Source organism: Lepidothrix coronata, unplaced genomic scaffold, assembly GCF_001604755.1.
Source record: "Lepidothrix coronata isolate B3197 unplaced genomic scaffold, Lepidothrix_coronata-1.0 Scaffold92, whole genome shotgun sequence".
Lineage (NCBI taxonomy): Eukaryota > Metazoa > Chordata > Aves > Passeriformes > Pipridae > Lepidothrix > Lepidothrix coronata.
The window spans coordinates 1,441,682-1,457,724 of record NW_016690272.1 but is presented as its reverse complement, the minus strand read 5'-3'; the positions used below and the strand labels follow the sequence as shown (position 1 = coordinate 1,457,724).

Here is a 16,043-nt window from a genome sequence, read left to right as displayed (position 1 = left end):
GAACATCTGTGTTTGTGTTTCTATAAGTCTGAGGAGTTTAAAGCACCAACTATAGAGAAATAGCCAATAACAAGAAAACACAAGTATGGTTGTTCAATGAAATTTTGAAAAGTATTTCACCTGTTTCAGAGTAGAAAATGCTGAGGGAAACCATGTCATCACTATTACTTGTGTTATTTAACCAATCCATTCTTTCTAATAAAGAACCAGGAGAAATAAAACCCCATTGATCTTTATTTATTGACTTCCTAGTGAGTATAGTTAAAGCTGACACAAATCAATCACAATAAAGTTAAAAGGATAATATAGCATAATATGACCCGAGATTGTACCGCCAGTTTAATTACTGAAACTCAAAGTTTTAGCGTACGTGGAACAGTGAAGAGAAACGTCCAGTTAATTGTGTTCAGATGCACACTGTAAAAGGATAGGGATATTCTTGGTGCTTGTAACATTTTAAAATGTTTTCTCAGCCAAAGCAGGTAGAAAATATAGAAATGTGAGGGGAAATAGGTCTCTTTCTAAGGGAATAAATGGCTCTTCGATTTCCTTTTCTCTTCATTCATTGCCATTAATTTAAAGCTTTCCAGGCATTCTGCAGGCAGTAAAATGGGCCAAAATATTCTTTGCTGTCAAAAGTAAATCTGGTTATAGTTTTGCTTTTCAAAGATGGTTGGCAAAAGGCAATGCCAATAGAGAGCACTGCTGCCTTATGCTCTTTAAATATGGAAAATAAGAAGAAACAAGAAATCTTCTGAGACAAGAACAGGAATATTAAAATCACAACTGACAAGACAAACCTAATTTTCCTCACCATCCCTCTGTTATGTGCAATCTACTGCCACTACCTCAGTGTTAACTTTTTAAGAGTGTGTGTCCTCTCAGAGAAGAAAAGCAGGAAAGCATAGTGTGGGTTTAAGACTGGAGGAAAGGATGCTCTTCTAGTTCATTAAGTGATGACAAAGGTCTTTTGAGATCTTTCAGAACCTTTTTGTAAACTAATTCATCCTGGAAGAGACTCGGTTTGCATGGACAAAGCTCCAGGTCTCTCCCTGCCCTATTTCCTTGGCTGTGGCCCTCCAGCCTGGGAACAGCCTGACTGCTGTGGGATGCAGAGCAGGTTTGTAAAACTATGAGTGGCATGGAGGCAGCATCAAAGCACGAAGGAAACAGCTGCTTCCTTCCTTTTTAAAAAGATCCAGAAGGCATCAAATGAAATTTGCAACTGTTTGATCAAAAAAAAGAAAAAAAAAAAGAAAATCCAAACCCAAAAGGAGATGGTTCCCACAGTGTGTGAACAAGCTGCACATCAACTCCTTGCAGAACTGTGGGAATGCCAATGCTTCAATGGTTAAAATAGAAACTGGAGACAGTAATGGAAGGAAAACAGAGGCATGGCTATGAATTGAGTCACTAAGGTCACTCTCCTCAGGCAGGTTTCTGGAGGCTGAGGGGGTAATTTGGGAAAGGACCATGATACGTTTGCTCCACACTAATTTCTTTCCCTCGACTGTGACCACTGGAAACAGGACACTGAGGGAGATGGATCCCCCATAAAGCTGTTCCTTTTACAGCATTTTCATTTCAGGGTGGTCTTAGGTCAGATAAGCCTTTTTTTTTTTTTTTTTTCTTCAGATCTGGAATAAAATGTCCAAACCCAAAGGACACAGTTCTAAAAAGCCCACTTTGCCTCGCTGCACATCTTGTGGCCATGACATTAATCCTTCCCTTGGGAGTAAGCCAAAATGCAGCCCTGGAGATGAGGTGGGAAGAGATCAGCTCTTCCCCCTTCCCATGATCCAAGCTCCACTAAGGAGACATGCCTGTGTAGTCAGGAGTACAAGCGAGCAAAGTTTCTTCCAGTATAATCCCTTCTCAGGGCTTTTGTTGGGGTTTTTTTTCCCTCCCTCTCAGTTCATCAGGGTGCAAACAAAGGGGGCAACAGGGCTCCAAAGCTGACTCATGTCATTCAGAACAAGGATATACTTGGGGAAGAGGGAGGGAAATGCAGTGCAATTTCTTTTCAGCATCATCCCCCGGCTGCCTGGTTGTGGTGGCACCTTCCACAGCACCCAAACCAACCCTCTCTGAAGGACTAAACTGACTCAAACATTGGAACAGAAATGAAAACAAAGGCGACCTTGCCTAAATTTCTAAATGGAAAACATAAAATTATATTAATTGCTTAATGTCATCAAAAAACTAATTATCATAGCTATAATTTTCCTACCCAGTCCTTTTTTTCCCCCCCTACTGATAAATAATAATTATCTATTGGCTACAATAATGCAACAGTCACAAAAGCACAATCCGTTGAGATTTAATTGTAATTCCCACAAGGAGAAGTTTCTGCTTTTAGAGGATCCCAGTAGGATTTGCAGCATTAGGCCCAAGCTCTGCAAAGGCATCTTGCCAATTGGTGTGAGCATACAACTGGTAGTTCTGATGTGCTGCTAAGGACACAAGAGAAGGTGTGTGGCAGAGATTCCACCACCAAGGAGCACTGGAAAAATGTGCAGGGTATTTAACTCTCATTCCCAATGGAACACCTTTGGGAATGGCGCAGCGAGAAAAGTTGGGGGAGTTTTCCTATTGTTCAAAATCCATCACTGCCTAAGATGAACAAACTTTAGCTTTTCACCACAGTGCAAGAGGACCTTTAAAATACAACCAGCCCTTACACCTGGCTTGAAGTTCAGCAGCCAGTGGGGGCATTAAAGAAACGCCGGGCCGGAGCAAGTGCTGAGTCATGTCAAAGTGACACAATAATGTGGGCAGTTATCACCCCGATGCATTATTTATCACCGAAACCCACCGACGCCCGTGCTTACACTGGAACCCTCCTGTGATATTGAAGGCCAAAGTGCCTCCTCTCCCTAACAACGGTGTTGTATCTTTGGCAACTCGAGCAGGAACTGGGAAAATCAATAGCACTTCATGAGCAAGGGCTCGGGCTTCTCCTTTTACGAGGATTCTGTCAATGCAAGTGGCCATTACTGTACTTTAAAGGCACGATATAAAATTGCCTCCACAAGATATAAGACACACGGTTTGAAAGAACCTGGTGAGAGTATTTTAGTCAAAGTTAAATAGTTTCATCACGTAATTACTTCTATTGGCACATCTCCAGCTGGATACGCTGGTGCAGGGTGTGCACTTTCTGGGATGGGGTGGGGGAATTGTCAGGGAGGGCTGTCGATGGATTCAGGTTGATCTAAACAAGGTCAAACTGCTAAAATGGAGCCACAGCCATCCAAGACTATTGACAGTAACACAACCACAAAGTTGCTGTCTTTTTGTTTTTCTCTATCTTTTTTTTTTTTTTTAATCTAAGTGGTCTGAAAGTAGTTTTAGTTTTATAGCTGCGAAATATGTCATCTTGATTTGCAGACTGGTAATTCATTTTCTAAGGACTGTTTAGAATTTATTCAGGGGGAAAAAGGAAGCTGTGCTGGTTCCTACAACTGATTCACATTATATGACAAAATTTAACTTTTGTGTTTTATGGGATTTTATGAATTCCACTAAAACCATTAGCTGGTTGTCTCTTTGTGATTAAATTTAACCACTTATGCAATACTTTAAACTGATGACAGTCTCGCCTGTATTTATGTTTTCTTTTGTTTAAAATGCACGTATCTCCAAAAACTACACTGCAGAGAAAAGAAAAAGACACTTCCATTGATTCTCTGGGAATGAGACAAAGCCAGTGTGAGCACTTAAAAAACACCTTAAAAATCACCTAAAAATAGAAGGACTAAAATAAAAGGGTTAAAGCACTTTCTGCATGGAAAGGGCCACCCACAGCAGAGGTTTTTTCCTGAAAAGACTTAAATACCTTAATTCCACGACTCAGTATCACTCCCAGCCTTGTCTCCACTCTTCACTCCCGAGTTTTTTCTTTTAAGAGTGCTCCCTTCAGTCAAAACCTTCCAGGTTTGGGTTAGAGTTCAGAGCAGGACCATTACACGGAGCAGGTGAACCAAGGCTTGCTTGGCCTTTTTCAAGCCTAAGGAGCCCTCAAAGCCGCCTCAGAAGGCTTTGCTGCATCCATTCACACGGCCTCATTTTATGCCCCAAAACATCTCGGAGCTGTCCTCAGGGTCAGGCTATAAAAATGCTGCTTTAGTGGCTGGCAGCACATCGTTTCCTGGTGCTTCACCTGGAGCTCTGGCTGCAGCGTCACCGCGCGGGGTCACACGTGGCGTGACGTGGCCGTGAACGGCACAACCCCCCGCTCGGCGGGGACATCAGTCACCGGGCACCCTTTGGGCTGGGAAGTGGAGAACAGACCTTGATCCCCGGGGAACCGAGAGGATTGATGTGCTGGGCCCACCTCTCCTTGTGCACAGAATGCAGATGGACTGTATAGAGATGAGCTGCCCACGTTGAACTGCAGTAATGAAGCCACTTTGACGCCTGCACTTGTCCTCTAATCCACTTCGGTTGGGCTTTTTTTCCAGCTTTGCACAAACGAACTGCTTCAAACAGCGTCTTTGCTTTTTTTTCTTTAGTCCATAATTAGCAGGGTTGAGGTTTAAGAGAAGAAATATTTAGTCCTGGAACAATGACAGAAGTAAAAATGAATACTGTATCACCCAGCAAAGCCAGACACAGGGTTTCTGACCTCCATAAAAACCCTTTCCCTCTATTTCCAGTGAGACACTCTCATATATATCTCTGCAAGCTGTGTCAAGGCCCCTTAGAAATTTTTCTAATACATTCATTATAAGTTCTGCATCCCTCTCCCTCTCTCCGAGGTCAGCCAGTTCCTTTGGACTGAGGAGTTAAAGGTTCAGGAATATGAAAAACAGTATTGATAACACTCCTGAAACATTAACTGTGATATATTTAACCGACCACTGCATTTCTTATGGAGGCTGTGATTTTCCAAACTTCGCACTAACAAGCTTCTTAGAGCAACCACAGAGCCCTGAGCCACAGCTGAGGGACAGTAAAATCCACAATTACAGCTGACCAAGGCTTTCCTAATCAGAATCCATGCTAAACATCACACCACAAACTGCATAAGATGATGGTGTGTTCCTGCAGCTACCAATTTATAAAGTAGTAAATTCTATTTATTTGATTTTCACCTTTTCTTAGAGGCTTCCGAAATACTTCTTTAAAAAAACGTATTTATTGCAATGTTTTTGTTTTCACATTCTGGTTATTTATGTCTATAAGGCCTCTGAGTTTCTCCTTGATTTCTGTGAGACTATTCCCTCCATCAAAGGGCATTTCAGTTGCTACTATGGATTGAGATTATCAGCATGTGAGCTCTGTCTTGTTGCACAGACATAGGGAGGGAGGAAAATGCAAGGGAAATGGTCATTAACATAAAAAAGCAACATATCCCAGCTATGCACTATGCACAGTACACTATATAGTGCATTTGGCTCATTAAAAAAGAATAAAAAATGTAAAATTTGAGATTTTATTCCACTTTCCATTCCCTTCAGGTGTTATTAACCTGTGTGCTTTGTCCCTCTACTCCTCACTTAACAAGCCCTTAAACTTTTGAATCCTCGGGTGGGAATTTGACATCACACCTGCACATCTAAGTGCTGTTTTCTAGGCACTACAGGAGCACAGCACGTTAAATAACCAGTCATTAATGTCAAAAAATCAAGCTTTACCATACATTTTTGGCATTAATTTTATAAGTGCCATAAAACAAGCTTTTTACTGGGTAGTTTTGGTATATAATTTCTTCCACAAGAAGAACAGTTTCCGTGCAGTTAACACGTGTGGCAGGGTAAGGAAGCATAAAAACAACATCACTGTAAAATTCATACTAAATGATGGAAATAATAACCAGAATAAGTGTAATTTGAGTCTCAGCCTGAAACAACAGGCAGGGAGTTGAGCAGTGCTGAAGCACCAAACTGCAGAGGGAAGCGCTCGAAGCCTGAGGACGAGCAGGAAAAGGGGAGGTGCGACTGTTTTTAGTCAAAAAATGCACTTGCCAGGAAGAACAGAAGGGTTTGAAGGAGTTGGTGTGACACTAATCAAGGGATTTCATGGCTGTTGAGCTGCGGGCTGTGCAGAGCCGGGCTGTGGAGGAGGTGTGAGGGAGGGGGCGGCTCAGGTACGAGGGACGCTCACGCGGGGAGGCGACGGACATCTGTGGATCTTCCATGGGACAAGCCCTGTAATTTTCCAAGTAGAAGCAGCGCAGTGTTATTTAGCACAGGTGTCTCTGTAATTGTGGAGAGGAATCGGTGCTCAGTGGCCCTCAGCCTCACCCTCCCACCCGTGTAATGCGACAAGTAGTTGCGACTCAGGGAAAGGAGAAGTCGGGAAGAGCATTTTTAGCTCCTCACCGACTCTCCCGGGTGACAAATATTTATTCAAGTGCAGTTTCTGTTCGAAACCAAGTTTCCTCAATTGGGAAAACACAATAAATTTAGCTCCTCTACAGTTTCCTGCTCATGCAGCAGGAGCCATCCTGAGATGTTTCTGTTCCTTTCAGAGGTAATTATGTCCCCCACATATAAAGGTTTGTGTCAGACCTATATAATCTTTCAGGATTTTTCACTCCAGCTACTGGAGTTTTAGAAACAATGAAATTCCTTTCTAAGGACAAATGACATGAATAAGTCAAAGAGTAATTTCAACATCAGCAGTAGGTACCAAGCCCTCTGTATTCCAGTTCTATCCTAGCACATAAATTTGTGAACCCACAAAACTCCAGACTGAGGAAGAGTAAAAAACTTCATGTTCAAGGGAAGAAATACTTCTGCCATAAATCTACAGGTAGAAATCTCACAAAAAGAGGGAAATTTGTTTACTCTTCCCTTGGAGGATTTTCTTTTCCCTTTCCACCACTTACATAGCTACTTGAGAAAGTCAAAATAAAATATTTAGAGGATTAGGCAGAGGTAAACGTGCTCTCTAGGAGATCAACTTGCTCGCACACACGTTAATAACTTCTGATTGATTGACTGATGCTACAGTAAACCAAATATGAAATAAGAAACAACCAAGTCCAATATCCCCCTGAATTCATTACTGTCCATCATCTGGAGCTGAGGATTGACTCACACCCGACAGTGTTCCCTGGCTGCACGAGGCACAGCATCACTACACCTGTCCAGGGGAAATCAGAAGGAATTACAAGTGTAGCCTCCAAAGTCCCTTTGGGTGCTCCCGTTGGACAGGCCACCTATTTCCAGCCAGAGTTCCTGGGTGAGAGGAGCCCATAGGTCCCACCAAAGATTTGGGAAATCCCTTCCTGGCCTCTGTGAAATGGAGATGGGCAGATACATCAAAGCAGTCACACAAAAGCTCTTTCTTGAAAATGTAGAAACAGTTAAAAATTCCAAACCTAATGGTGGTTTCAAGCTTTCTTACTAGTTCTGGTTGTTAAGGTTACATGCAAATATTGCTGCCCTTAAACCCACGTCAAATATATGACTGGAACTACAACCAAATTGCCATCTTCATAAACTGCACCTTCAGCTCAAAACACTCCAGCAAGTGAGATAAATACCAGCAGGGAGCATCCTCTGGCTTAAACACAAGCAGACACACACACATTCAAACACCTTTAATGACAAACACACTAAAAGAAATGCTCAAAAACCTCACTAGCTTTTAAACCTACAGAAAATGAGGAGGAAAAAACTAGAGTGAATCTGTTTAGTCTGAAAACAGGTATTTTACAATACAGGCAAGCACACAGTTTATTGTGCATTAAAACAGCACAATCTTTTAGAAGGGTTTTTTGGTTTTTTTTCTAAGAAAGAAGGTAACATATTTGCTCTGTGTGTTCTCATCCTCTCAGATTTCAGAATAACTCTACTCTTAACAGCAATTGGACCCTGCTACGCAGATCAATTAGGAAACAACACTATCATTAGAAAACCCCACACAGAAGAGCAACGTGGGGTTTTGCAGCGAGTCTATAATCGTGCCAGCCTCAAACATCCAGAAAAGGCAGCCATGGGGAAGCTGACCATGCATTTCTTGTGAAACACAACAAAATCATCCCAAATTCTCTTCAGAACTAAACATCCCATTTAAAATATAAAACACCAGTTAATAAGATACTTGTTCAAAATCGATAATTCGGATTTTTTTCAATAAGTTTTCCATTAGCAACCCCCCATCCCCCTAAATACCATTATTTTTTCCCAGCTGTATAAATAGTCTTAGAGAGTGTGGCCTGAATGAATGCACCGTTCAGAAAACAACATAATTACAGCCGTTTCCAGCAAACTGGGTGCCAAGAAAGTTACAAATTAATTGAAGGTTAGCACTGAAAATTAAATCCTAGTCAGCTTGAAGTCATTTTTTTTTAGGCTAGTTTATGTAAAATTAAATAGGAAGTTCAGTCTTCCAGTGTTCCATCAGCTGAGTGGAGAGATTTTTAAGGTTCAGCGGAACAAGTGGTTTGTCCTGTTCTGTCATGTGAACAAACATCCATTTCTCCCTGTGGGCATTTCTTCTTCTCAGCCTGTTTTCCAGGTTCTCCAAATGGAGAGACCAATAAAACTTCTGGGTTCTCTCCCAGTCCTCCTGGTTATGGACTCACTGAAGAAGAGAGAAGAACCTATTCAGGTTGACCTTACTCATTATGAAGTAAGTTTTCACCTTCTAGTTCACAAGCACACACTTCTGTTTTTGACCCTTTTTGTTCTTTTGTGTATCTTTTATGTATCTCCAAAATGTAATGGCTAAAAACTTTTCTTTCCAGTGTACTAGAAAAAGCAAGAAAGCAGACAGCAAGACTTCAGAACCCACAGTTTCAGGTATTTCAGATCTTTCCATGGAGTCCAAACACTAAGAAAAAATAGCAAGAAGAAAATATTCACCATGCCAGCATCAAGGAACTCAATTAAATTCCCACAGTTAAGTTCAGAAAACCTCTTCCATCCATCCAACTTGGAAGCAGCTCTGGAACTGTTATCCTACTTGTTCCTTTGATCATCCCTTTGTGGAAGCACAGTATCTGAAGATGAAGAATCAGGTGGATTTTAATACATCAGAGAGGGGCTGGCACTTAAAATCTTAAATCAATTCCCAGAGTTATCCAGAAACATATTCTTACTTTACATGAAATCCCAAAAGATTCCTTCCTCGAAAGCTCTGCCCACATGGTTCTGTACACTCACTATCCATGCTGGGCAAAACATTCCAACAGGATCTCAGCCATTAATCCTGAGTTTCAGTGTTTTGCCTGAAAGGGATACAAACAGGCCCACGTTGAGAGGTAAAATCCACGAGGTTTTCCTTTCATTTCCAGAGAAATGAAGCTTTTGGTCCAAGGAGGATGAGGCTCTGTTTAGTTTCCTCCTTCTCTCCCAAATCAAAGTACCTCCCTAAGGAGACATCTTGTGCTACTTTGATTTTCCCCTCCCTTTGGGAACCTGCTAAGCCCTCCTCATCCTAAATGAATTCCATCTTTCATCTCCCAGCTCCCATGAAACTGCTGTAACCACCAAGCTGAATGGACAACCACTGCCTCCCCTCCTGTCTGCTAACAGCAAAGGAAAAAAGTGCCCTGGAAGAAACATTAATAAAGGAGCCCAAAAAGGCAGTTCCTGAGGGGACAAGGCATTCCTGGGGAAGGAAGAGGCCAGGGGTTGGGCGTCTGTTCTGTGGGGTTTTTATTCTTGTCTGTTGACTGTCCAACAGTAAAGGCAGGACAGAGAGAATCCCTCTCCTCCCCTGCTCCTACATCAGCGCCCAAACCCAACACATCCAACTTTAACACTCACCTGGCACTGCCAAAGTTACCAGTGTAACATCCCAGCAACGAGAATCTCACCATCCAAACTGCCAAGGCAGGCAAAAAAAAGACATTTCCCATTTGTTTCCTGAGCTACTATTACTCTAATATTCAATTGAAATATTCTGGTTGAGCCTAATTAGCTTTTAGGGATTTCAAACCGTAATTGGGGAAGCTTCAGGTCAAAAGGCTGCTCCACAGAAGGCCTGAATTTTGAAAACATTCCCGGCAAGTATTTTCTGACATATCCTCAGCCTCTTCAGCCTCCCGTTTTCGCTGCTCTTTTTTTTCTTTTTTTTTCCTCCCCGTGAAGGGTACACAAAGGGCATCGAAAACTTTAGTCAATAGATCCATTATTATGATTGGCTGAAAACCATAAAATGCATCCATCAAGCCATTGTGTTGCATCTGGTGTTAAATTCCGGTGATAAATGGTGCCTCTGGCGTGACGTCACCCGCTAATCTATTCCGAGAGCCATTCCCGCTGCCATTCCGCATCACTCACACAATCCCCCGCATGACACGGCCCGGCAAGACTCTGCTGCTCTGTGGAGACAAATATTTTCTGTTGCTTTTATGTCCTATTGTGAAACAATTGTTTTGCTGGTTCCCGGAGTTACCCCAAGCGTGCAGTAATGTCCTCAGCTACCAGCTCTGGGCATTGCAGCTCATGTACTTTTAATTGTTTACAACTTCCATCAGAACTGGATGGAGTCCATTTGTACTCATATTGTTTTATCACTACGGGATGATACATTTTGCCACCTTCTTCTAGGTCAAAATTGAATCCTATGGAGAGTCTTTGAACGGAGAACTAATATTCACAGGAGCTGAGCTGGGGATGTATAGCAATTTTATTATTATGTTTGGGATTTTGCTTTGAATTTAGACAAATCTTTCTTGTATAATTAGATTTCATAACACTTGAATTACAGCTTACAAAAACAACAATGAACAAGAATAAAAATATTTGGCTAAAATTACTTTAAATCAAATGATTGCCTATGAAAACAAAGAACACTACCAGCTTTAGGGTTTTTTTCATGTTTCCTTATTATTATACATCCATCTTATCTTTTGTTCAAATAAACTGTCTTTTTTTCTTCCCTCATTTAGTAAAGAACAGAAGAGACAGGATAAGTCAGGGCCAGCTTTTATAAGATATTACTCTTACATTTTGGCACTAACTGAAGAAAACGAGGGATATATTCTAAGGATTGCAAAAATACCTTGCATTTACAAGGCTCATTTAAAAATAAAAAACAAAACCAAAATTGGGCTCATTTCCTACTTCCAGTGGAGCAAGTAAGACGTGAAGGAGCAGTGTCAAAAGCAAGAACCAACAGCAAACACATAATATCATTTCAGACTCAACATAATCTTCTTTTCTTGTTATTATCAGCAGCACAACATAAAAACAACACAAGAGAAAGCCCCTCTTCTTGCACACAACACCAAGGATCTGCATCACTCCAGGCACAGAAAGCAGATACGTTTTCCCCTTCCCTTTCTCTCTTTGGTGTTTCCAGCACTACTAAATGTTGAATTAAGCCTGGGGGAAGTTGGCTTCAGCTCAAGACAGGAACAAAAAACCTCAGGGATGTAGGAATGATTCTTCCCATCCCCTCTGAAGAAGGGATGGACCCACGAGCAGGGGGAAGAGAAGGGGTGCTCTTATCAGCTGGACTTTGCTCGCAACTCTGAGCACCAGCTCTTCCATGACCTCGTGGCTGGGATGCTGGACAGAGGCTTCCACATCATGCCAAACACAGACCCACCTTCTCCTGGTTCTACAGGTCAGAGACCTCCTACATTCCAACACTCTAAAATAAAGGAAGAAGGAAGGAAATGGCTCACCAGGAGCCCAAGAGCTGTAACCACCACCTGCTCCACATCAGTGCAGTCCGGAGCGGTGGCACCATCCCACCTCCCCGCTCCTGCTCCGCTCATGGAACAGCTCTCCTTGGAATCAGCAGGAGAAAGTAAAGTTCTTTTACCTGCCCGGCTAAAACACAAGGATAGAATGAGCTGCACCCAGAGAGACACCAACCAATCTTTTCCAGACACCCCTGAAAATGCAGGAGTGGCCTGGATCCTGTCTTTAGGCACTGCCCATCTTTGCTCCTTAGGTACTGGGTCCAAAAGGTCTGGATCGGGCCAGCACCTGGACTGGGGGAAAACCCAGTATGGAATCTGGGTGGGATCTGGAATGGGGGAAAACCTGGACTGGATCAGGGACAGAATCTGGAATGAGCTTGGTCCCTGTCTTTAGGCGTAGCCCTTCTTTGCTCTCAAGGTACTGGTTCTAAAAGGTCGGGGTGAAAAAAGCTGAAAAGTGAAAATTATCATTCTAATACTCAAAGAAGGGATTCAGCCTTCTGAACCATTCCCACACAACTATGCAGTAGAACTACACTTGAACCTAAAGCTCCCCCATACACTAAATCCTTGGAATAGAATCCACAGAGCTACTCAGTGCAGGAGAATAATGCCTTGTGCCCCTTTTCCCTCACTGCTGTTGGAGCTCTAACCTCCTTCCCAGTGTCATCACTTCTACTGGGAAATGATGAAAGAGGGCTCTGTGCCGTTCATAAATTGTGTGGGATTGGAAGGACTAAACACCTAAATATGTCCGAGCACTCAGCAGAAAGAGTTGAGGTGAAAGGAGGAAATTTACTTCTGGAACCCCTGAAAAGCCAAGAAAATGTAGATATACAGCTGAAGTGCTTTTGGGGAATGCAAATTGTCGACATAATTTCCAAATTCTTTTCAAATTCAAATCGCAGCTTCTGTGGAGAGCTGCTGTGCAGTACATAAGGTACACTCTGGGCAGCGTCACCAGGAGCATTTATAGAAACTTTCTTTTTTCCCTTCCATTGAAAAAGTAAAGCCTGAGTATGATACATTCAAAGATGATTTGCAAAATTTTGGCTTTTGCTTATGTAAGCAGACTGTCAGCTGAAACTCCCCCCCTGAAGATGCTCGTAAGACTGGAAACTTGGAAATTTGCTTCAAGAACATGACCAGAAGAGAACGTTTGGAAAAGATCCACGCCAGGAGAACAACGGGAATTTGATAAAAGCTGAAGCAACATGAATATTTTATTTGAGTTTGACACCTCCCAATTTATATTATCAACCCAAACCAAAGGTCTAAATGCTGAGAATCAAATGGGGATTTGATCAAATGGGGTTTGATGCAGGATTAATCCAGGGGCAGGGAAGCACCCGACCCCTCTGAAATGACTTGCTATTGTGAACAATTTTCACTGAAACTCTACCAAAACATGTGCTGAGAACAGCATTCAAATCCTAATTTTCAGAGGCACTCAGCACTTGTTTCTCCTGTGCAGAGGGTTCACAAGGGGGTAGGACTGTACAGAAGAATTAGAAACGAAATTTAAGCAGCCTTTTACACCACACCTTTGTATTTTGTACCTTCAAAACCTGATTACAGCAGGGTTTAGTTCCTCCCTGCTTCTTAAGGGTGACTGAGGCAATAAATACCACCTTGAGGAGTGTCACATGAACAAGCAGTAATTTCACATTTTCCAAACACCATATAGACATTACCTTATTGAGTGTTATTTACAGCTAGTCACAGCAGAGGATAGTAATACTTTGCTTTTCCAAGAGATGTGCTATTGCTCAATGGAGTCAAGTACACTTGTCTCATTCCACTGACTTCTGAGGGACGATTTCTCTGTGCCAAGAGATATATTTATCCCACTGTTTGCTGCCCACTGTATTTACCTGCTAAGTATCTACAGCACGAGGTGATAGTATCTATAGCACGAGGTGATAATGCACTATTGTGTTTTCAACAATCCAGAGTGCAATGGAATACACCATTAATTCTGATAGGTCTGTGAGGACACCTTTGAAAATGTTTTAAAAGACAGATTAGTGTCTCATCAAGGCAGAGATTAAGTGAAAATACTTTCAAATTTGTCATGCAGCATAGTATCTGTTGGGTTATTTATTATTTCATAGCACATGCAAAGTAATAGATCAAATACACCTTGGAGACTCCTCAGAGATATCAGTGCCTTTTAGTGCATTTAAATACACTGGCCAGCAAAACTGCAGCCTGGAATGGTGCTTTCTTCTTAAGACAGCCCAGAGATTTTCCCTGCAGTTCCCTGACTCAGTGCAGGAAAGCTGAATTCCCCCTGGACATGTTCCTACCGGGCAGAACCACCATCCCAGGGGCTGTGCTGCATCACTCACACCTCTCCTGCAGTTTAAATGTTAGACCTGGCTTTGGGAGGCTGTTTTACCACATCTCTAACTGCTAGGCTTGGATGGAGCACTGGGATGGAGCACTGGGATGGAACACCGGGATGGAGCACCGGGATGGAGCACTGGGATGGAGCACTGGGATGGAGCACTGGCCTGCACACGCTGCATCTTCTCCTTCACAGGCACGAGTGGGGCAGCGGGAGGGACGGAGCAGACAGCAAGGCAACGGAAAAAGAACTGAACTTCCCCTTCTCTCCTCTTCATATGATTGCACATAAGCAAATATGGGAAATAATCCCACAGCATATTGTTTGCAATATGCTCTCTTGGCCATAGGGAAGGGAAACAGTTCGGGGATTCTTTTAAAAGCAGTCAGCATGACATACAGTCTTTCTATTTTGCTTGGATGATGCCTGCCTTCTGCTTGTCTCACTTATTTAGGTTTCCAGTCCTCTTAGCAAGAGTGCTCCTCTCAAATACATTTTGAAATTTTGAAAATCCAGTAAATAGTTTAAGTAGAAAACAATTAAGACATTATTAATGTTCCTCCTTACAGCTTCTCACTCCCATAACTTCCTTACCTATATGTTCTGCTGCAAATGCAAGGTTTCCTACCACAACATTTCCCTTTCTCCAGATACTTTGTCTGGAGACAATTAAAGAAAATCAGAATGACAGTGATTATCAAAGGCAAAAGATAATATCAGATTCAAAGAACAAAAATAGGATATAAGACCTCGAAATATCTTTACACAAATATCAAAGTTAAAAAGAAGGAAAGGGACTTAAAAAGAAATTATTAAGTGACAAAAGGCTTTTTTTCCCCGTGCCCTTCAGATCATTCATGGCATTCTGATTTGAAAGCAGGATGACAGAAAGAGTAGGAGGTTGTCTGAAATTTTACACTGGAAACAAACAGGTGCAGACAATGAGAGAATAAGTGTGCTGAAAACTGCAGTTCTCTACTAAGAAATGTTAATGTACAAGTCAAGCCTATCGAAGGAGAAATCGCCTCCAACAACAAAGGGAAAATGTAGATGTGACAGACAGAGAGATGCCAGGCAACAATCAAAGAAAACAGATATCTAACCTAGTTATTCAGACACACAGTATATCTCCCATTATCCTCCCATTATTATGAGGATAGTGGCATGTGCTGGAAAGTCATACACAATGTCCCAGGACACACTTGAAACACAGCAGAGAAGCTCTTGACTTCAAGGATCCTATATTCAGTCTCCAGTGAAGACACAGGGTGAGATATTACAGATCTAAAGAATATCATATAGTTAAAAGCTGTCAGAGGAGAAAAGGGGAGATCAGCTGTCTTGAGAGATAAGCTGCAAAACAGGCTCACCACAGAAATATACAGAAATTAGGACTTAACAAGGTTCCCACATGGAACACGGCTACAGATGTGACACACAAAATTCGTGGTCTCTGTATTTACCGCTTAAACTTCGGTATTTTCTCCCAAATGTTTTTATCCTAGTTCAATGAGCTTTAATTCTGGAAGGAGGACAATTAGTCAGTTAGTCACTACCCCAAACTAATCTGAATGGGGAGCAGGATCTGTCTTGCTGTGGTGGTAACAGCTGGTGTGAAAACCTCCAGGTTCTCTCATTGTCCAGCTTGGCAATCGCAAGCACAGCCACATTGTGCTGCTACAATCACAGGCTGCTTAAAAATGGACACTTCTCCCAAAAAGAAGTAAAGACTCAGCAGTGCCATTTGTAGGGTGAGACAGAACAGGGCTCACCTCCAGCCAGAGGTTTGCAAAGGCTGAGCTGCTGCTGAAGATGTTGAGTATGTCAAGCACTACCTGCTTCTCTTCTGCTTTTTCCTTTTGTTTCTCCTTTGTGGTTTTATTAATCTCTTACAAACCGGATTTCAATGAAGCCTCCAGTTTTATTTCCTACCTTTTTTCCCATGTAGCATGAGTCTTTCCTTTTAATGGCTAATCTGGAGGTTGGCTTGTGGTTCTGACCTCACCTTACTACTTTGAGATTCATTCCACCTACAAGCCAAGCTGCACTTGATCAGATGCACACACTGACAGATCCATC

The 16,043-nt window shown here is 42.2% G+C and overlaps 1 long non-coding RNA gene across 3 annotated transcripts in view; it reads right to left on the bottom strand.

The window, feature by feature from the left end:
• Positions 1 to 3,608: 3,608 nt before the first annotated feature.
• The window catches only part of LOC108500676, a 209,840-nt gene continuing 197,405 nt past the window's right edge, over positions 3,609 to 16,043 (bottom strand). For all 3 annotated transcript variants that reach the window (XR_001875948.1, XR_001875946.1, XR_001875949.1), the window contains exon 6: positions 3,609 to 4,559. This is a non-coding gene — a long non-coding RNA (uncharacterized LOC108500676). The remainder of the gene's footprint in view (positions 4,560 to 16,043) is intronic.